Source organism: Pseudophryne corroboree, assembly GCF_028390025.1.
Source record: "Pseudophryne corroboree isolate aPseCor3 chromosome 3 unlocalized genomic scaffold, aPseCor3.hap2 SUPER_3_unloc_78, whole genome shotgun sequence".
Classification (NCBI taxonomy): Eukaryota; Metazoa; Chordata; class Amphibia; order Anura; family Myobatrachidae; genus Pseudophryne; species Pseudophryne corroboree.
This window is the reverse complement of record NW_026967572.1, coordinates 452,315-475,205: the sequence shown is the minus strand read 5'-3', so window position 1 is coordinate 475,205 and position 22,891 is coordinate 452,315. Positions and strand designations below refer to the sequence as shown.

The 22,891-nt window shown below is 50.0% G+C and overlaps 1 protein-coding gene across 1 annotated transcript in view; it reads left to right on the top strand.

Annotated features, from left to right (window-relative positions):
- Positions 1 to 9,522: 9,522 nt before the first annotated feature.
- Positions 9,523 to 22,891, top strand: part of LOC134984727 (zinc finger protein 271-like) — a 208,064-nt gene continuing 194,695 nt past the window's right edge. The window contains exons 1-2 of the mRNA XM_063950233.1: positions 9,523 to 9,619; positions 9,776 to 9,931. The gene's annotated coding sequence lies outside the window, so the exon portion shown is untranslated. The remainder of the gene's footprint in view (positions 9,620 to 9,775; positions 9,932 to 22,891) is intronic.

The window sequence follows — 22,891 nt, the reverse complement described above, 5'->3', positions numbered from 1 at the left end:
GGCGACGTCGGGCGGCTAGTGGCTGGCACCAGGAGGCTGGTGGTGGGCGGCTGGCGTCAGTGAGCGGCTGTGAGCTACTACAGTGCTCTACACAGCCGCCGGCTGCCGCGCAGGGACGGGGAGCACCATGTGCAGCAGGATGGCCACTTCCCTCGCCTCCTGCGGCACTTTCATGGGCCCATTTCCGGGTCAGTGGAAGAAGTGGCGGGGTATACCATACCGCCGTATACCGCCCCATTTCCACCACTGAATAGTAATAATACAGGGACATGACTGGGGAGGTGACGGGATCTGGGAATGTCACAGTGACATCACTTATATCTATAGTAATAATACAGGGACATGTCTGGGGAGGAGAGGGAATCTGGGAGCATCACAGGGACATCACTTATATCTATAGTAATAATACAGGGACATGACTGGGGAGGTGAGGGGATCTGGGAGTGTCACAGTAACAACTTATATCTATAGTAATAATACAGGGACATGACTGGGGAGGTGAGGGGATCTGGGAGTGTCACAGTAACAACTTATATCTATAGTAATAATACAGGGACATGTCTGGGGAGGAGAGGGGCTCTGGGAGCGTCACAGTTACATGAGTTATATCTATAGTAATAATATAGGGAAATGACTGGGGAGGTGAGGGGATCTGAGAGCATCACAGTGACATCACTTATATCTATAGTAATAATACAGGGACATGACTGGGGAGGTGAGGGGATCTGGGAGTGTCACAGTAACAACTTATATCTATAGTAATAATACAGGGACATGTCTGGGGAGGTGAGGGGATCTGGGAATGTCACAGTGACATCACTTATATCTATAGTAATAATACAGGGACATGTCTGGGGAGGTGAGGGGATCTGGGAATGTCACAGTGACATCACTTATATCTATAGTAATAATACAGGAACATGACTGGGGAGGTGAGGGGATCTGAGAGCATCACTGTTACATCACTTATATCTATAGTAATAATACAGGAACATGACTGGGAGCTGAGGGGATGTGGTAGTATTTACAGTGATAGTGTCTCCCCCATTTCGCAGTATTAAACAGTTGTGAAGAAGACATCCTGTGAGCGTGAGACACCCAGCAGCCATCCTCTTGTGTCAGGAGGACTGAGAAGGACCCAGAGCCCAATCACGGTGCCTCCACCTCACTCACTGACACATGAGAGACACAGTGACGAGAAGATCATTGAACTCACCAACAAGATCATTCAGCTGCTGACTGAAGAGGTGACTGCTGGGAATGGGGCATTATACAGTAACACCAGGGGACGTGTCTAGGTGATGACTGGAGACATGACTGCTGGGAATGGGACATTATATAGTAACACCAGGGGATGTGTCTGGGTGATGACTGGAGAGGTGACTGCTGTGAATGGGACATTATACAGTAACACCAGGGGATGTGTCTGGGTGATGACTGGAGAGGTGACTGCTGGGATTGGGACATTATACAGTAACACCAGGGGATGTGTCTGGGTGATGACTGGAGAGGTGACTGCTGGGAATGGGACATTATACAGTAACACCAGGGGACGTGTCTGAGTAATGACTGGAGATGTGACTGTTGGGAATGGGGCATTATACAGTAACACCAGGGGATGTGTCTGGGTGATGACTGGAGAGGTGACTGCTGGGAATGGGGCATTATACAGTAACACCAGGGGATGTGTCTGGATGATGACTGGAGAAGTGACTGCTGGGAATGGGACATTATACAGTAACACCAGGGAATGTGTCTGGGTGATGACTGAAGAGGTGACTGCTGGGAATGGGGCATTATACAGTAACACCAGGGGACGTGTCTGGGTGATGACTGGAGACATGACTGCTGGGAATGGGACATTATATAGTAACACCAGGGGATGTGTCTGGGTGATGACTGGAGAGGTGACTGCTGTGAATGGGACATTATACAGTAACACCAGGGGATGTGTCTGGGTGATGACTGGAGAGGTGACTGCTGGGATTGGGACATTATACAGTAACACCAGGGGATGTGTCTGGGTGATGACTGGAGAGGTGACTGCTGGGAATGGGACATTATACAGTAACACCAGGGGACGTGTCTGAGTAATGACTGGAGAGGTGACTGTTGGGAATGGGGCATTATACAGTAACACCAGGGGATGTGTCTGGGTGATGACTGGAGAGGTGACTGCTGGGAATGGGGCATTATACAGTAACACCAGGGAACGTGTCTGGGTGATGACTGGAGATGTGACTGCCGGGAATGGGGCATTATACAGTAACACCAGGGTATGTGTCTGGATGATGACTGGAGAAGTGACTGCTGGGAATGGGACATTATACAGTAACACCAGGGAATGTGTCTGGGTGATGACTGGAGAGGTGACTGCTGGGAATGGGGCATTATACAGTAACACCAGGGGATGTGTCTGGGTGATGACTGGAGATGTGACTGCCGGGAATGGGGCATTATACAGTAACACCAGGGGATGTGTCTGGGTGATGACTGGAGAGGTGACTGCTGGGAATGGGACATTATACAGTAACACCAGGGGACGTGTCTGGGTGATGACTGGAGAGGTGACTGCTGGGAATGGGTCATTATACAGTAACACCAGGGGATGTGTCTGGGTGATGACTGGAGACATGACTGCTGAGAATGGGGCATTATACAGTAACACCAGGGGATGTGTCTGGGTGATGACTGGAGAGGTGACTGCTGGGAATGGGACATTATACAGTAACACCGGGGGACGTGTCTGGGTGATGACTGGAGAGGTGATTGCTGGGAATGGGACATTATACAGTAACACCGGGGGATGTGTCTGGGTGATGACTGGAGAGGTGACTGCTGGGAATGGGGCATTATACAGTAACATCGGGGGACAGGTCTGCGTGGTGACTGGAGAGGGGACTGCTGGGAATGGGACATTATACAGTAACATCGGGGGACAGGTCTGGGTGATGACCGGAGAGGTGACTGCTGGGAATGGGGCATTATACAGTAACACCGGGGGATGTGTCTGGGTGATGACTGGAGAGGTGACTGCTGGGAATGGGACATTATACAGTAACACCGGGGGATGTGTCTGGGTGATGACTGGAGATGTGACTGCTGGGAATGGGACATTATACAGTAACACCAGGGGATGTGTCTGGGTGATGACTGGAGAGGTGACTGCTGGGAATGGGACATTATACAGTAACACCGGGGGATGTGTCTGGGTGATGACTGGAGATGTGACTGCTGGGAATGGGACATTATACAGTAACACCAGGGGATGTGTCTGGGTGATGACTGGAGAGGTGACTGCTTGGAATGGGGCATTATACAGTAACACCAGGGGATGTGTCTGGGTGATGACTGGAGATGTGACTGCTGGGAATGGGACATTATACAGTAACACCAGGGGACGTGTCTGGGTGATGACTGGAGAGGTGACTGCTGGGAATGGGACATTATACAGTAACACCGGGGGATGTGTCTGGGTGATGACTGGAGAGGTGACTGCTGGGAATGGGACATTATACAGTAACACAGGGGGATGTGTCTAGGTGATGACTGGAGAGGTGACTGCTGGGAAGGGAACATTATACAGTAACACCAGGGGACGTGTCTGGATGATGACTGGAGAGGTGACTGCTGGGAATGGGACATTATACAGTAACACCAGGGGACGTGTCTGGGTGATGACTGGAGAGGTGACTGCTGGGAATGGGACATTATACAGTAACACCGGGGGACGTGTCTAGGTGATGACTGGAGAGGTGATTGCTGGGAATGGGACATTATACAGTAACACCGGGGGACGTGTCTGGGTGATGACTGGAGAGGTGATTGCTGGGAATGGGACATTATACAGTAACACCGGGGGACGTGTCTGGGTGATGTCTGGAGAGGTGACTGCTGGGAATGGGACATTGGCCCTCATTCCGAGTCGTTCACTCGTTCTTTTTCATCGCATCGCAATGAAAAGCCGCTTAGTACGCATGCGCAATATTCGCACTGCGACTGCGCCAAGTAATTTAACAATGAAGATAGTATTTTTACTCACGGCTTTTTCATTGCTCCGGCGATCGTAGTGTGATTGACAGGAAATGGGTGTTACTGGGCGGAAACACGGCGTTTTAGGGGCGTGTGGATAAAAACGCTACTGTTTCCGGAAAAAACGCAGGAGTGGCCGGAGAAACGGGGGAGTGTCTGAGCGAACGCTGGGTGTGTTTATGACGTCAAACCTGGAACGACAAGCACTGAACTGATCGCACAGGCAGAGTAAGTGTGGAGCTACTCTGAAACTGCTAAGTAGTTTGTGATCGCAATATTGCGAATACTTCAGTCGCAATTTTAAGATGCTAAGATACACTCCCAGTAGGCGTAGGCTTAGCGTGTATAACTCTGCTAAATTCGCCTTGCGACCGATCGACTCGGAATGAGGGCCATTATACAGTAACACCGGGGGATGTGTCTGGGTGATGACTGGAGAGGTGACTGCTGGGAATGGGACATTATACAGTAACACCGGGGGATGTGTCTGGGTGATGACTGGAGATGTGACTGCTGGGAATGGCACATTATACAGTAACACCAGGGGATGTGTCTGGGTGATGACTGGAGAGGTGACTGCTGGGAATGGGACATTATACAGTAACACCAGGGGACGTGTCTGAGTAATGACTGGAGAGGTGACTGTTGGGAATGGGGCATTATACAGTAACACCAGGGAATGTGTCTGGGTGATGACTGGAGAGGTGACTGCTGGGAATGGGGCATTATACAGTAACACCAGGGAACGTGTCTGGGTGATGACTGGAGATGTGACTGCCGGGAATGGGGCATTATACAGTAACACCAGGGTATGTGTCTGGATGATGACTGGAGAAGTGACTGCTGGGAATGGGACATTATACAGTAACACCAGGGAATGTGTCTGGGTGATGACTGGAGAGGTGACTGCTGGGAATGGGGCATTATACAGTAACACCAGGGGATGTGTCTGGGTGATGACTGGAGATGTGACTGCCGGGAATGGGGCATTATACAGTAACACCAGGGGATGTGTCTGGGTGATGACTGGAGAGGTGACTGCTGGGAATGGGACATTATACAGTAACACCAGGGGACGTGTCTGGGTGATGACTGGAGAGGTGACTGCTGGGAATGGGTCATTATACAGTAACACCAGGGGATGTGTCTGGGTGATGACTGGAGACATGACTGCTGAGAATGGGGCATTATACAGTAACACCAGGGGACGTGTCTGGGTGATGACTGGAGAGGTGATTGCTGGGAATGGGACATTATACAGTAACACCGGGGGATGTGTCTGGGTGATGACTGGAGAGGTGACTGCTGGGAATGGGGCATTATACAGTAACATCGGGGGACTGGTCTGCGTGGTGACTGGAGAGGGGACTGCTGGGAATGGGACATTATACAGTAACACCGGGGGACGTGTCTGGGTGATGTCTGGAGAGGTGACTGCTGGGAATGGGACATTGGCCCTCATTCCGAGTCGTTCACTCGTTCTTTTTCATCGCATCGCAATGAAAAGCCGCTTAGTACGCATGCGCAATATTCGCACTGCGACTGCGCCAAGTAATTTAACAATGAAGATAGTATTTTTACTCACGGCTTTTTCATCGCTCCGGCGATCGTAGTGTGATTGACAGGAAATGGGTGTTACTGGGCGGAAACACGGCGTTTTAGGGGCGTGTGGATAAAAACGCTACTGTTTCCGGAAAAAACGCAAGAGTGGCCGGAGAAACGGGGGAGTGTCTGAGCGAACGCTGGGTGTGTTTATGACGTCAAACCTGGAACGACAAGCACTGAACTGATCGCACAGGCAGAGTAAGTGTGGAGCTACTCTGAAACTGCTAAGTAGTTTGTGATCGCAATATTGCGAATACTTCAGTCGCAATTTTAAGATGCTAAGATACACTCCCAGTAGGCGTAGGCTTAGCGTGTATAACTCTGCTAAATTCGCCTTGCGACCGATCGACTCGGAATGAGGGCCATTATACAGTAACACCGGGGGATGTGTCTGGGTGATGACTGGAGACATGACTGCTGAGAATGGGGCATTATACAGTAACACCAGGGGACGTGTCTGGGTGATGACTGGAGAGGTGATTGCTGGGAATGGGACATTATACAGTAACACCGGGGGATGTGTCTGGGTGATGACTGGAGAGGTGACTGCTGGGAATGGGGCATTATACAGTAACATCGGGGGACTGGTCTGCGTGGTGACTGGAGAGGGGACTGCTGGGAATGGGACATTATACAGTAACACCGGGGGACGTGTCTGGGTGATGTCTGGAGAGGTGACTGCTGGGAATGGGACATTGGCCCTCATTCCGAGTCGTTCACTCGTTCTTTTTCATCGCATCGCAATGAAAAGCCGCTTAGTACGCATGCGCAATATTCGCACTGCGACTGCGCCAAGTAATTTAACAATGAAGATAGTATTTTTACTCACGGCTTTTTCATCGCTCCGGCGATCGTAGTGTGATTGACAGGAAATGGGTGTTACTGGGCGGAAACACGGCGTTTTAGGGGCGTGTGGATAAAAACGCTACTGTTTCCGGAAAAAACGCAGGAGTGGCCGGAGAAACGGGGGAGTGTCTGAGCGAACGCTGGGTGTGTTTATGACGTCAAACCTGGAACGACAAGCACTGAACTGATCGCACAGGCAGAGTAAGTGTGGAGCTACTCTGAAACTGCTAAGTAGTTTGTGATCGCAATATTGCGAATACTTCAGTCGCAATTTTAAGATGCTAAGATACACTCCCAGTAGGCGTAGGCTTAGCGTGTATAACTCTGCTAAATTCGCCTTGCGACCGATCGACTCGGAATGAGGGCCATTATACAGTAACACCGGGGGATGTGTCTGGGTGATGACTGGAGACATGACTGCTGAGAATGGGGCATTATACAGTAACACCAGGGGACGTGTCTGGGTGATGACTGGAGAGGTGATTGCTGGGAATGGGACATTATACAGTAACACCGGGGGATGTGTCTGGGTGATGACTGGAGAGGTGACTGCTGGGAATGGGGCATTATACAGTAACATCGGGGGACTGGTCTGCGTGGTGACTAGAGAGGGGACTGCTGGGAATGGGACATTATACAGTAACACCGGGGGACGTGTCTGGGTGATGTCTGGAGAGGTGACTGCTGGGAATGGGACATTGGCCCTCATTCCGAGTCGTTCACTCGTTCTTTTTCATCGCATCGCAATGAAAAGCCGCTTAGTACGCATGCGCAATATTCGCACTGCGACTGCGCCAAGTAATTTAACAATGAAGATAGTATTTTTACTCACGGCTTTTTCATCGCTCCGGCGATCGTAGTGTGATTGACAGGAAATGGGTGTTACTGGGCGGAAACACGGCGTTTTAGGGGCGTGTGGATAAAAACGCTACTGTTTCCGGAAAAAACGCAGGAGTGGCCGGAGAAACGGGGGAGTGTCTGAGCGAACGCTGGGTGTGTTTATGACGTCAAACCTGGAACGACAAGCACTGAACTGATCGCACAGGCAGAGTAAGTGTGGAGCTACTCTGAAACTGCTAAGTAGTTTGTGATCGCAATATTGCGAATACTTCAGTCGCAATTTTAAGATGCTAAGATACACTCCCAGTAGGCGTAGGCTTAGCGTGTATAACTCTGCTAAATTCGCCTTGCGACCGATCGACTCGGAATGAGGGCCATTATACAGTAACACCGGGGGATGTGTCTGGGTGATGACTGGAGAGGTGACTGCTGGGAATGGGACATTATACAGTAACACCGGGGGATGTGTCTGGGTGATGACTGGAGATGTGACTGCTGGGAATGGCACATTATACAGTAACACCAGGGGATGTGTCTGGGTGATGACTGGAGAGGTGACTGCTGGGAATGGGACATTATACAGTAACACCAGGAGACGTGTCTGGATGATGACTGGAGAGGTGACTGCTGGGAATGGGACATTATACAGTAACACCAGGGGACGTGTCTGGGTGATGACTGGAGAGGTGACTGCTGGGAATGGGACATTATACAGTAACACCAGGGGACGTGTCTGGGTGATGACTGGAGAGGTGACTGCTGGGAATGGGACATTATACAGTAACACCGGGGGATGTGTCTGGGTGATGACTGGAGAGGTGACTGCTGGGAATGTGGCATTATACAGTAACACCGGGGGATGTGTCTGGGTGATGACTGGAGAGGTGACTGCTGGGAATGAGACATTATACAGTAACACCGGGGGACGTGTCTGGGTGATGACTGGAGAGGTGATTGCTGGGAATGGGACATTATACAGTAACACCGGGGGACGTGTCTGGGTGATGACTGGAGAGGTGACTGCTGGGAATGGGACATTATACAGTAACACCGGGGGATGTGTCTGGGTGATGACTGGAGAGGTGACTGCTGGGAATGGGACATTATACAGTAACACCGGGGGATGTGTCTGGGTGATGACTGGAGAGGTGACTGCTGGGAAGGTAATATTATACAGTAACACCAGGGGACGTGTTTGGATGATGACTGGAGAGGTAACTGCTGGGAATGGGACATTATACAGTAACTCCAGGGGACGTGTCTGGGTGATGACTGGAGAGGTGACTGCTGGGAATGGGACATTATACAGTAACACCAGGGGACGTGTCTGGGTGATGACTGGAGAGGTGACTGCTGGGAATGGGACATTATACAGTAACACCGGGGGATGTGTCTGGGTGATGACTGGAGAGGTGACTGCTGGGAATGTGGCATTATACAGTAACACCGGGGGATGTGTCTGGGTGATGACTGGAGAGGTGACTGCTGGGAATGGGACATTATACAGTAACACCGGGGGACGTGTCTGGGTGATGACTGGAGAGGTGATTGCTGGGAATGGGACATTATACAGTAACGCCGGGGGACGTGTCTGGGTGATGACTGGAGAGGTGACTGCTGGGAATGGGACATTATACAGTAACACCGGGGGATGTGTCTGGGTGATGACTGGAGAGGTGACTGCTGGGATGGGACATTATACAGTAACACCAGGGGATGTGTCTGGGTGATGACTGGAGATGTGACTGCTGGGAATGGGGCATTATACAGTAACACCAGGGGATGTGTCTGGGTGATAACTGGAGAGGTGACTGCTGGGAATGGGACATTATACAGTAACACCAGGGGATGTGTCTGGGTGATGACTGGAGAGGTGACTGCTGGGAATGGGACATTATACAGTAACACCAGGGGAAGTGTCTGGGTGATGACTGTATCACTGTGTGTGTCAGGTTCCTATAAGGTATCAGGATGTCACTGTCTATGTCTCCATGCAGGAGGGGGAGTATATAGAGGAACACAGGGGTCTGTACAAGGACGTGATGATGGAGAATCACCGGCCCCTCACATCACTGGGTAAGAGGAGATTGTCATGTATTGTACAGGGGAGAGCAGGTATGGGGGCCCCTATATACACACATCATCTGATAATCACATATATACACTGTACTCAGTCACTGTGTGTCTCCTACAGATGGGCCCAGTAACAGAGATACCCCAGAGAGATGTCCCCGTCCTCTGTATTCCCAGGACTGTACAGAGGAGAATCACAGGATCTCACAGGAGGATCAGGTAGGTGGGATTTAGGGTCTCACCAATATACCAAAGTGACTGTCACTATATGATCTGTAGAGGAGCTGTGTGTCTTATACACTGATATTATACTGTTTCACCTCAGTTTAATCTGACTGTATGCAAATGTCATTATAGTGTTTGTTTGTTTTTTAGGTAGAACGTCTGTCTGATATTAAAACAGACGATATAGAGGGAGAAGAAGAGACGTATGTGACTGATATAAAGGCAGAAGATATAGAGGGAGAAGAAGAGACGTATGTGAGGGGTGATCAGCAGTGTAAGGAGGAGGAGATCCCTACAGATATCAGCACAGGTGAGTAATAAACACTTATTACAGAAAAGAGTCACATATTCTCCCTGCTCAGTCACTACAGCAATCTCTTATCCTACACCCTCCTCTGTCAGTACAAACTAATGAGGAATATTTATTTTCCCAGTGAGGGAGTCAGGAGCCATCAGCCCCTATTATACTCCTGCTCTCCCCCTCACATCATGTCACTGTGTGTTACCAGCCCAGAGATCTGACCAGTCTCCTCCCCACACTCTCTGGTGTATCTCATACATCAGGAGCCATCAGCCCCTATTATACTCCTGCTCTCCTCCTCACATCATGTCACTGTGTGTTACCAGCCCAGAGATCTGACCAGTCTCCTCCCCACACTCTCTGGTGTATCTCATACATCAGGAGCCATCTGCCCCTATTATACTCCTACTCTCCCCCTCACATCATGTCACTGTGTGTTACCAGCCCAGAGATCTGACCAGTCTCCTCCCCACACTCTCTGGTGTATCTCATACATCAGGAGCCATCTGCCCCTATTATACTCCTACTCTCCTCCTCACATCATGTCACTGTGTGTTACCAGCACAGATATCTGACCAGTCTCCTCCCCACACTCTCTGGTGTATCTCATACATCAGGAGCCATCAGCCCCTATTATACTCCTGCTCTCCCCCACACATCATGTCACTGTGTGTTACCAGCCCAGAGATCTGACCAGTCTCCTCCCCACACTCTCTGGTGTATCTCATACATCAGGAGCCATCTGCCCCTATTATACTCCTGCTCTCCCCTCACAACATGTCACTGTATTACCAACCCAGAGATCTGACCAGTCTCCTCCCCACACTCTCTGGTGTATCTCATACATCAGGAGACATCAGCCTCTATTATACTCCTGCTCTCCCCCTCACATCATGTAACTGTGTGTTACCAGCCCAGAGATCTGAAGAGTCTCCTCCCCACACTCTTTGGTGTATCTCATACATCAGGAGCCATAAGCCCCTATTATACTCCTGCTCTCCCCCTCACATCATGTCACTGTGTGTTACCAGCCCAGAGATCTGACCAGTCTCCTCCCCACACTCTCTGGTGTATCTTATACATCAGGAGCCATCAGCCCCTAATATACTCCTGCTCTCCCCTCACAACATGTCACTGTATTACCAACCCAGAGATCTGACCAGTCTCCTCCCCACACTCTCTGGTGTATCTCATACATCAGGAGACATCAGCCTCTATTATACTCCTGCTCTCCCACTCACATCATGTCACTGTGTGTTACCAGCCCAGAGATCTGGCCAGTCTCCACCCCACACTCTCTGGTGTATCTCATACATCAGGAGCCATCAGCCCCTGTTATACCTGCTCTCCCCCTCACTGTGTGGTACCTATGTTTTCTCTTGCAGGTTCCACAGTAGTATCCATAGGATATACACTGGAATATGAGGTAGCGTCAGCGGATTGGCATCAACGATCAAAAGCTTTTAGCCTCCCAGAATGCAACAGCCCAGTTTCCTATATCCCCGCCTCCTGGCTCAAGGAATTCAGTTTTTTTATTTGTAGGACAGGAGCCGGACCACGATCTTTGGGCGGCTGATTTTGGCAGCCTTAAGCTTGTTATTTCATTTATTTCTCTGACGTCCTAAGTGGATGCTGGGACCCCGTAAGGACCATGGGGAATAGCGGCTCCGCAGGAGACTGGGCACAACTAAAGAAAGCTTTAGGACTACCTGGTGTGCACTGGCTCCTCCCACTATGACCCTCCTCCAGACCTCAGTTAGAATCTTGTGCCCGGCTGAGCTGGATGCACACTAGGGGCTCTCCTGAGCTCCTAGAAAGAAAGTATATTTTAGGTTTTTTTATTTTACAGTGAGATCTGCTGGCAACAGACTCACTGCAACGAGGGACTAAGGGGAGAAGAAGCGAACCTACCTGCTTGCAGCTAGCTTGGGCTTCTTAGGCTACTGGACACCATTAGCTCCAGAGGGATCGAACACAGCACCCGACCTCGATCGTTCGGTCCCGGAGCCGCGCCGCCGTCCCCCTTACAGAGCCAGAAGCAAGAAGTGGTCCAGAAAATCGGCGGCAGAAGACTTCAGTCTTCTTCAAGGTAGCGCACAGCACTGCAGCTGTGCGCCATTGCTCCTCATGCACACCTCACACTCCGGTCACTGATGGGTGCAGGGCGCTGGGGGGGGCGCCCTGAGCAGCAATATTAACACCTTGGCTGGCGAACTGACACCATATATAGCCCCAGAGGCTATATATGTGAAAAATACCCCTGCCAGAATTCCAGAAAAAAGCTGGAGAAGTCCGCCGAAAAAGGGGCGGGGCTATCTCCCTCAGCACACTGGCGCCACTTTTCCCTCACAGCTCCGCTAGAAGGATCGCTCCCAGGCTCTCCCCTGCAGTTTACAACAACAAAGGGTAAAAAAGAGAGGGGGGGCACTAAATTTAGGCGCAGTATAACATATATAGCAGCTATAAGGGGAAATAACTCAGTATAGTATTAATCCCTGTATTATATAGCGCTCTGGTGTGTGCTGGCATACTCTCTCTCTGTCTCCCCAAAGGGCTTTGTGGGGTCCTGTCCTCAGTCAGTGCATTTCCTGTGTGTGTGCGGTGTGTCGGTACGGCTGTGTCGACATGTTTGATGAGGAGGCTTATGTGGAGGCGGAGCAGATGCCAATAAATGTGATGTCACCCCCTGCGGGGCCAACACCTGAATGGATGGACATGTGGAAGGAATTACGTGACAGTGTCAACTCCTTACATAAAAGGTTTGATGACTTAGCAGATGTGGGACAGCCCGGCTTATCAGCACGTGCCTGCCCAGGCGTCTCAAAAGCCATCAGGGGCTCAAAAACGCCCACTACCTCAGATGGCAGACACAGATGTCGACACGGATACTGACTCCAGTGTCGACGACGAAGAGACTAGTGTACATTCCAATAGGGCCATCCGTTGCATGATTACGGCAATGAAAAATGTGTTGCACATTTCTGACATTAACCCAGGTACCACAAAAAAGGGTATTATGTTTGGGGAGAAAAAGCAACCACTGGTTTTTCCCCCCATCTGATGAGCTGAATGAAGTGTGTGAAGAAGCGTGGTGTTCCCCTGATAAGAAACTGGTAATTTCTAAAAAGTTACTAATGGCGTACCCTTTCCCGCCAGAGGACAGGATACGTTGGGAGACATCCCCTAGGGTGGATAAAGCGCTCACACGTCTGTCAAAAAAGGTGGCACTACCGTCTCAGGATACGGCCGCCCTAAAGGAGCCTGCGGATAGAAAGCAGGAGGCTATCCTGAAGTCTCTATATACACACTCAGGTACTATACTGAGACCGGCTATTGCTTCAGCATGGATGTGCAGTGCTGCAGCTGCGTGGTCAGATTCCCTGTCTGATAACATAGAGACACCTGAGTGGATGGACTTGTGGAAGGAATTACGTGAAAGTGTCAACTCATTACATAAAAAGTTTGACGACATACCAAATATGGGACAGCCGGCTTCTCAGCTCGTGCCTGCCCAGGCGTCTCAAAGGCCATCAGGGGCTCTAAAACGCCCGCTACCTCAGATGGCAGACACAGATGTCGACACGGATACTGATACCAGTGTCGACGACGATGAGACTAATGTAATGTCCAATAGGGCCACACGTTACATGATTGAGGCAATGAAAAATGTGTTGCACATTTCTGATCTTACCCCGGGTATCACAAAAAGGGGTATTATGTTTGGGGAGAAAAAACTACCAGTGATTTTTCCCCCATCTGAGGAGTTAAACGAAGTGTGTGAAGAAGCGTGGGCTTCCCCCGATAAGAAATTGGTAATTTCTAAAAGGTTACTAATGACGTACCCTTTCCCGCCAGAGGATAGGTCACGTTGGGAAACACCCCCTAGGGTGGATAAAGCGCTCACACGCTTATCAAAGAAGGTGGCACTACCGTCTCCGGATACGGCCGCCCTAAAGGAACCTGCTGATAGAAAGCAGGAGGCTATCCTGAAGTCTGTATATACACACACAGGTATTATACTAAGACCACCTATTGCTTCAGCATGGATGTGCAGTGCTGCAGCTGCGTGGTCAGATTCCCTGTCGGAAAATATTGATACCCTAGACAGGGACACTATACTGCTAACCATAGAGCATATAAAAGACGCAGTCTTATACATGAGAGATGCACAGAGGGATATTTGCCGGCTGGCATCTAAAATAAGTGCAATGTCCATTTCTGCCAGAAGAGGGTTATGGACTCGGCAGTGGACAGGTGATGCAGATTCTAAAAGGCACATGGAAGTTTTGCCTTATAAGGGTGAGGAGTTGTTCGGGGATGGTCTCTCAGACCTAGTTTCCACAGCAACAGCTGGGAAGTCAGCATTTTTACCCCATGTTCCCTCACAGCAAAAGAAAGCACCGTATTATCAGGTACAGTCCTTTCGACCCCAGAAGAGCAAGCGGGTAAAAGGCGCGTCCTTTCTGCCCAGAGGCAGAGGTAGGGGGAAGAAGCTGCAGCATACAGCCAGTTCCCAGGAGCAAAAGTCCTCCCCCGTTTCCTCCAAGCCCGCCGCATGACGGTGGGGCTCCACAGGCGGAGCCAGGTACGGTGGGGGGTCGGCTTAAAAACTTCAGCAATCAGTGGGCTCGCTCATGGGTAGATCCCTGGATCCTTCAAGTAGTATCTCAGGGATAAAAGCTGGAATTCGAGACATCTCCCCCCCGCCGTTTCCTCAAATCTGCCTTGCCAACAACTCCCTCCGGCAGGGAGGCTGTGCTAGAGGCAATTCACAAGCTGTATTCCCAGCAGGTGATAGTCAAGGTGCCCCTCCTTCAACAAGGATGGGGTTACTATTCCACAATGTTTGTGGTACCGAAACCGTACGGTTCGGTGAGACCCATTTTAAATTTGAAATCCTTGAACACATACATAAAAAAATTCAAGTTCAAGATGGAATCGCTCAGGGCGGTTATTGCAAGCCTGGAAGAGGGGGATTACATGGTATCACTGGACATCAAGGATGCTTACCTGCATGTCCCCATTTACCATCCTCACCAGGAGTACCTCAGATTTGTGGTACAGGATTGTCATTACCAATTCCAGACGTTGCCGTTCGGCCTGTCCACGGCACCGAGGGTATTTACCAAGGTAATGGCCGAAATGATGATACTCCTTCGAAAAAAGAGAGTTTTAATTATCCCGTACTTGGACGATCTCCTTATAAAGGCGAGGTCCAGGGAGCAGTTGTTGGTCGGGGTAGCACTATCTCAGGAGGTGCTACAACAGCACGGTTGGATTCTAAATATTCCAAAGTCACAGCTGGTCCCTACGACACGTCTACTGTTCCTGGGGATGGTTCTGGACACAGACCAGAAAAAAGTGTTTCTCCCGGAGGAGAAAGCCAAGGAGCTGTCATCTCTAGTCAGAGGCCTCCTGAAACCAAAACAGGTGTCGGTGCATCACTGCACGTGAGTCCTGGGAAAAATGGTAGCTTCCTACGAGGCAATTCCATTCGGCAGGTTCCATGCAAGAACTTTTCAGTGGGACTTGTTGGACAAGTGGTCCGGATCGCATCTTCAGATGCATCGGCTGATAACCCTGTCTCCAAGGACCAGGGTGTCTCTGCTGTGGTGGCTGCTGAGTGCTCATCTTCAAGAGGGCCGCAGATTCGGCATACAGGACTGGATCCTGGTGACCATGGATGCCAGCCTTCGAGGCTGGGGGGCAGTCACACAGGGAAAAAACTTCCAGGGACTTTGGTCAAACCAGGAGATTTCCCTACACATAAATATTCTAGAACTGAGGGCCATTTACAATGCCCTAAGTCAAGCAAGACCCCTGCTTCAAAACCAGCCGGTACTGATTCAGTCAGACAACATCACGGCAGTCGCCCATGTAAATCGACAGGGCGGCACAAGAAGCAGGATGGCGATGGCAGAAGCCACAAAGATTCTCCGATGGGCGGAAAATCACGTGTTGGCACTGTCAGCAGTGTTCATTCCGGGAGTGGACAACTGGGAAGCAGACTTCCTCAGCAGGCACGACCTCCACCCGGGAGAGTGGGGACTTCATCCAGAAGTCTTCCAAATGATTGTAAACCGTTGGGAAAGGCCACAGGTGGACATGATGGCGTCCCGCCTCAACAAAAAGCTAAAAAGATATTGCGCCAGGTCAAGGGTCCCTCAGGCGAAAGCCGTGGACGCTCTAGTGACACCGTGGGTGTACCAGTCAGTTTATGTGTTCCCTCCTCTGCCTCTCATACCCAAGGTACTGAGAATAATAAGAAGGAGAGGAGTAAGAACTATACTCGTGGTTCCGGATTGGCCAAGAAGAGTTTGGTACCCAGAACTTCAAGACATGATCTCAGAGGACCCATGGCCTCTGCCGCTCAGACAGGACCTGCTCCAGCAGGGGCCCTGTCTGTTCCAAGACTTACCGCGGCTGCGTTTGACGGCATGGCGGTTGAATACCGGATCCTGAAGGAAAAGGGCATTCCGGAGGAAGTCATTCCTACGCTGGTTAAAGCCAGGAAAGATGTAACCGCAAAACATTATCATCGCATATGGCGAAAATATGTTGCGTGGTGTGAGGCCAAGAAGGCCCCAACGGAGGAATTTCAGCTGGGTCGGTTTCTGCACTTCCTACAGTCAGGAGTGTCTATGGGCCTAAAATTGGGTTCCATTAAGGTCCAGATTTCGGCTCTGTCGATTTTCTTCCAGAAAGAACTGGCTTCATTGCCTGAAGTTCAGACATTTGTTAAGGGAGTGCTGCATATTCAGCCCCCTCCAGTGGCACCTTGGGATCTCAACGTGGTGTTGGATTTCCTAAAGTCACATTGGTTTGGACCACTTAAAACTGTGGATTTAAAATATCTCACGTGGAAAGTGGTCATGCTATTGGCCTTGGCTTCGGCCAGGCGTGTGTCAGAATTGGCGGCTTTGTCACATAAAAGTCCTTATCTGATTTTCCATATGGATAGGGCAGAATTGAGGACTCGTCCCCAGTTTCTCCCTAAGGTGGTATCAGCTTTTCATTTGAACCAACCTATTGTGGTGCCTGCGGCTACTAGGGACTTGGAGGATTCCAAGTTACTGGACGTAGTCAGGGCCTTGAAAATTTATGTTTCCAGGACGGCTGGAGTCATGAAAACTGACTCGCTATTTATCCTGTATGCACCCAACAAGCTGGGTGCTCCTGCTTCGAAGCAGACTATTGCTCACTGGATCTGTAGCACAATTCAGCTTGCGCATTCTGCGGCTGGTCTGCCGCATCCTAAATCTGTAAAAGCCCATTCCATGAGGAAGGTGGGCTCTTCTTGGGCGGCTGCCCGAGGGGTCTCGGTTTTACAACTTTGCCGAGCTGCTACTTGGTCAGGGTCTAACACTTTTGCAAAATTCTACAAATTTGATACCCTGGCTGAGGAGGACCTTGAGTTTGCTCATTCGGTGCTGCAGAGTCATCCGCACTCTCCCGCCCGTTTGGGAGCTTTGGTATAATCCCCATGGTCCTTACAGAGTCCCAGCATCCACTTAGGACGTCAGAGAAAATAAGATTTTACTCACCGGTAATTCTATTTCTCGTAGTCCGTAGTGGATGCTGGGCGCCCATCCCAAGTGCGGATTGTCTGCAATACTTGTATATAGTTATTGCCTAACTAAAGGGTTATTGTTATGAGCCATCTGTTAAGAGGCTCAGTTATATTTCATACTGTTAACTGGGTATAGTATCACGTGTTATATGGTGTGATTGGTGTGGCTGGTATGAGTCTTACCCGGGATTCAAAATCCTTCGTTATTGTGTCAGCTCTTCCGGGCACAGTATCCTAACTGAGGTCTGGAGGAGGGTCATAGTGGGAGGAGCCAGTGCACACTAGGTAGTCCTAAAGCTTTCTTTAGTTGTGCCCAGTCTCCTGCGGAGCCGCTATTCCCCATGGTCCTTACGGAGTCTCAGCATCCACTACGGACTACGAGAAATAGATTTACCGGTGAGTAAAATCTTATTTTTGTAGTCTTAGGTTTTTTGAGCGAGTTTTCTAAAAAGCGTCTTACACACCACCTTAGGAAGAGTCACTTCTACAACTTCTTACTGGGTCACAACAACGCTTACAGACGGGTACAGTGCTGTTTCGGCGGCCGTCTGTGTAGGATGTACTAGCAAGTCCAGCTGACGTTACCAGGCTGTGGCCGGAGCACAGGAAGAAGGTACGGCATCCATTCCGCTTAACGGGGAAGACGGGAGATACAGCCGCACTGTTTTCGGGATGTAGACTACTGATGCGGCTGCCACCTCGGCTGCACCAGCGCTAGGCTCCAGGGATCATAAGGCAGGCACAGGTTCAAGTTGAACCCCCATTGGCTTCTGAGCGGATAATGCCAGCTCATATACCAGGGATAGGTTACCCTATTAACCCTTTACATGCAACTTCCCCCTGGGTTTTATCACATCCAGTCCAGGAATCTGCAGCCTTTCAAGAAAAACATGCTGAAAGGCCTGTGGAAAGTAAGTCACAGACATGAAACTACATCCTCACAGTCTACACATGTTTCAGATGGGGACACTTCGGAGGATGAGGATTCCTCGCATTCTGGGTCTGCATACAGAGACGAGGATGAAGGTCCCAGCTCAGTGGATATACCTGAGCTAATTAGTGCTGTGAAAGCCATTCTACCCTTAGTGGAGGCAACAGATCCTTTGTTAAATCCAAGGCTCCTGTGTTTAAACATCCCAAAACAGTCAGATCTGAATTTCTGGGGTCAGAACAGCTGACGGAGATTATGCAAGAGGCTTGGGTCACATCCAGTAAGAAGTTTAGAATTCCAAAGAAATGGAATTCCCATTATCCTCTTCCAGCTTAAAAAGGGAGGTGGCTCCCAAAGTAGATACACGTGTCATTCGATTGGTGGGAAAATCTACATTACCTCTGCCTTCAACATCATTAAGTTATGTTACTGAAAAATAGATGTTTTTAAAAAAAAAACATTTTCTCCTTGTCTGGGTCAATCATAAGACCAGCCATGGCTTCAGCCTGAATGGCAAAAGCAGTGGTGTCCTGGGCTGATGCATTGGAGGATGATCTTTCATTGGGATCTAGAGAGCAAAAATCCCATATTGCACATATTAAACAGGCGGCTATGTTTATGGCTACTATTGTCTCTCAAGCATCAGCCTCAGCAGTAGCCGCTCACATGGCGGTTTGGCTACGTACATGGAGAGCTGATACAGAGTCCAAGAAGGTTCTAGAGTCTTTGCCCTTTACTTGAGATATTCTTTTTGGTAAAGAATTTTGGAGTCAGAGGCAGACTCTGAAGAAAGTGAAGTTTCCTTCTACTTACAAGTCTAAACCTAATTTCTCATACGTCTTAGAGGATGCTGGGGATGCTCCAAGAACCATGGGGTATAGACGGGATCCGCAGGAGACATGGGCACACTATAAGACTTTGAATGGGTGTGAACTGGCTCCTCCCTCTATGCCCCTCCTCCAGACTCTAGTTAGATTCTGTGCCCAGCGAGACTGGATGCACACTGAGGAGCTCTCCTGAGTTTCTCAGAAAAATACTTTATTTAGGTTTTTTATTTTAAGGGAGACCTGCTGGCAACAGGCTCCCTGCATCGTGGGAGTGAGGGGAGAGGATCAGACCTACTTCTGTGAGTTCAAGGGCTCTGCTTCTTAGGCTACTAGACACCATTAGCTCCAGAGGATTCAATCACTTGGTACGCCTAGCTACTTGTTCCCGGAGCCGCGCCGTCACCCCCCCTCACAGAGCCAGAAGAAAGAAGCCGGGTGAGTATTAGAAGAACAGAAGACTTCAGTGACGGCAGAAGACGGCATTTGAGGTACCGCGTTGCGCGCCATGCTTCCACACTGATCACGGCACTGCAGGGTGCAGAGCGCAGGGGGGACGCCTTGGGCAGCATGGGGTACCTCAAACAGCACTGGCATAGAATATAACAGTGCTCAGGCACTTGTTAAGGGACCCTCGCCAGTATAAAGATTCTTTTAGCGGGACTGAAGCGTGCCATCTAGTGGGCGGGGCTTAGCCCGCACAGCTCTGACCAGCGCCATTTTTCCCTTCACAGAAGCTGCAGAGAATCTGGCCCTGACCTCCAACCTGCTGTGCAAGTAACAGGGTGCAAAACAGGCCGGGATGGGGGGGGGGGGGGGCACTAGTGATTGGTGATTTATTATATATGTAAAAAGCGCTAGCAGGTCTGGGCAGTCTTGTCACTGACTTCAGTACCGGGATAGGCGCTGGGTGTGAGCTGGCAGAACTCTCTCTGTGTCTCTCTTGCAGGCTTTATTGTGGGTCTGTCTCCTATATCCCAGTGTGGTTGTGGGTGTCGGTACGTGTGTGTCGTCATGTCTGAGGCTGAATGCTCTTACCAGGAGGAGGCTGGCGTGGGGACAGACAGTTCTGTGAGAGCGACAGTGTCGGCACCGCCGACGGATGATTGGGTCAATATGTTAAGTGTTTTAAATGCAAACGTGACTAAGAGATTTGATAAATCTGAGTCTAAGAAGCAGACATGGAGGAAATCCATGGAAGATGCTTTGTCACAAGCTCAGACCCCTTCGGGGTCACAGAAACGTGCATTTACCCAGATAGCAGAGACAGATACCGACACGGACTCTGATTCCAGTGTCGACTATAGTGATGCCAGATTACATCCAAAACTGGCTAAGAGCATCGAGTACATGATTGATAAAAGAGGTGTTACATATCACTGAGGACCCTGCTGTTCCTGATACTAGGGCCTGTATGTATAAAGGAAAGAAACCTGAGGTAACGTTTCCTCCCTCTCATGAACTGAATGCACTTTTTGAAAAAGCTTGGGAAAATCCTGACAAAAAAATACATGTTCCCAAAAGAATTCCAATGGCATATACGTTCCCCTCTGGGGACAGGGAAAGGTGGGAGTCAATCCCCACGGTAGACAAAGCTTTTTCTCTGGCTGGGTCCACAGGATAACATTGGGATATGCCGGAGCGACAGCGGAAATGGCACCAAACGGTCACAAGCTTTCTGCCCTCCCAGGATGCATAGAGGCTTCACCATATAATCCCGCCCACTGACTCAGTCCCCAGCATCTTCTAGGATGTAAAAGAAAATAGGATTTTAATTAGCTACCGGTAAATAATTTTCTCGTAGTCCGTAAAGGATACTGGGCGCCCGCCCAGTGCTTCGTACTTCCTGCACTGTTACTTGGTTAAGTATTGTTCTTTGATTCAGCTGTTGCTGTTCCTGTTTCAAGTTTGGTTAGCATGGCTTTCCTGTTGTTGCGTGTGTCCTGGTTAGATTCTCACCACTGTTCTTTTATATCCTTCTCTCAAAGTATGTCCATCTCCTAGACTGAGTCTGGAAGGAGGGGTATAGCAGGAGGAGCCAGCACACCCAATCAAACTTCTTAAAGTGCCCATGCCTCCTAGTGGACCCATCTATACCCCATGGTACTAATGGACCCCAGTATCCTCTACGGACTACGAGAAAAGGATTTACCGGTAATTAATTAAAATCCTATTATCCTGTGGATACTACTGTGGACCCTGCAGGAGACATAGGTAGTTATTGTAGACTTACCATTGATAATTTCTCTATCGTCCTAGTGGATGCTGGGGTTCCTGAAAGGACCATGGGGAATAGCGGCTCCGCAGGAGACAGGGCACAAAAAGTAAAGCTTTTTCAGATCAGGTGGTGTGCACTGGCTCCTCCCCCTATGACCCTCCTCCAGACTCCAGTTAGATTTTTGTGCCCGGCCGAGAAGGGTGCAATCTAGGTGGCTCTCCTAAAGAGCTGCTTAGAAAAAGTTTAGCTAGGTTTTTTATTTTACAGTGATTCCTGCTGGCAACAGGATCACTGCAGCGAGGGACTGAGGGGAGAAGGAGTCAACTCACCTGCGTGCAGGATGGATTGGCTTCTTGGCTACTGGACATCAAGCTCCAGAGGGACGATCACAGGTACAGCCTGGATGGTCACCGGAGCCGCGCCGCCGGCCCCCTTGCAGATGCTGAAGTCAGAAGAGGTCCAGAATCGGCGGCTGAAGACTCCTGCAGTCTTCTAAAGGTAGCGCACAGCACTGCAGCTGGGCGCCATTTTCCTCTCAGCACACTTCACACGGCAGTCACTGAGGGTGCAGGGCGCTGGGAGGGGGGCGCCCTGGGAGGCAAATGAATACCTATAAAGGCTAAAAATACCTCACATATAGCCCCTAGAGGCTATATGGAGATATTTAACCCCTGCCTGATTTTTCTAAATAGCGGGAGACGAGCCCGCCAGAAAAGGGGCGGGGCCTATCTCCTCAGCACACGGCGCCATTTCCTCTCACAGCTCCGCTGGTCAGGACGGCTCCCAAGTCTCTCCCCTGCACTGCACTACAGAAACAGGGTAAAACAGAGAGGGGGGGGCAAATTTATGGCGATATTTTGATATAACAAAGCAGCTATAAGGGAGCACTTATTATAAGGCTATCCCTGATATATATATAGCGCTTTTGGTGTGTGCTGGCAAACTCTCCCTCTGTCTCCCCAAAGGGCTAGTGGGTCCTGTCTTCGTTAGGAGCATTCCCTGTGTGTCTGCTGTGTGTCGGTACGTGTGTGTCGACATGTATGAGGACGATATTGGTGTGGAGGCGGAGCAATTGCCAAATATGAGGATGTCACCCCCTAGGGAGTCGACACCAGAATGGATGCCTTTATTTATGGAACTACGGGATAGTGTCAACACGCTAAAGCAGTCGTTTGACGACATGAGGCGGCCGGACAATCAATTAGTGCCTGTCCAGGCGACTCAAACACCGTCAGGGGCTGTGAAACGCCCTTTGCCTCAGTCGGTCGACACAGACCCAGACGCAGGCACTGACTCCAGTGGTGACGGTGACGATTCAACCGTATTTTCCAGTACGGCCACACGTTATATGATTTTGGCAATGAAGGAGGCGTTACATTTAGCTGATACTACAGGTACCACTAAACAGGGTATTATGTGGGGTATG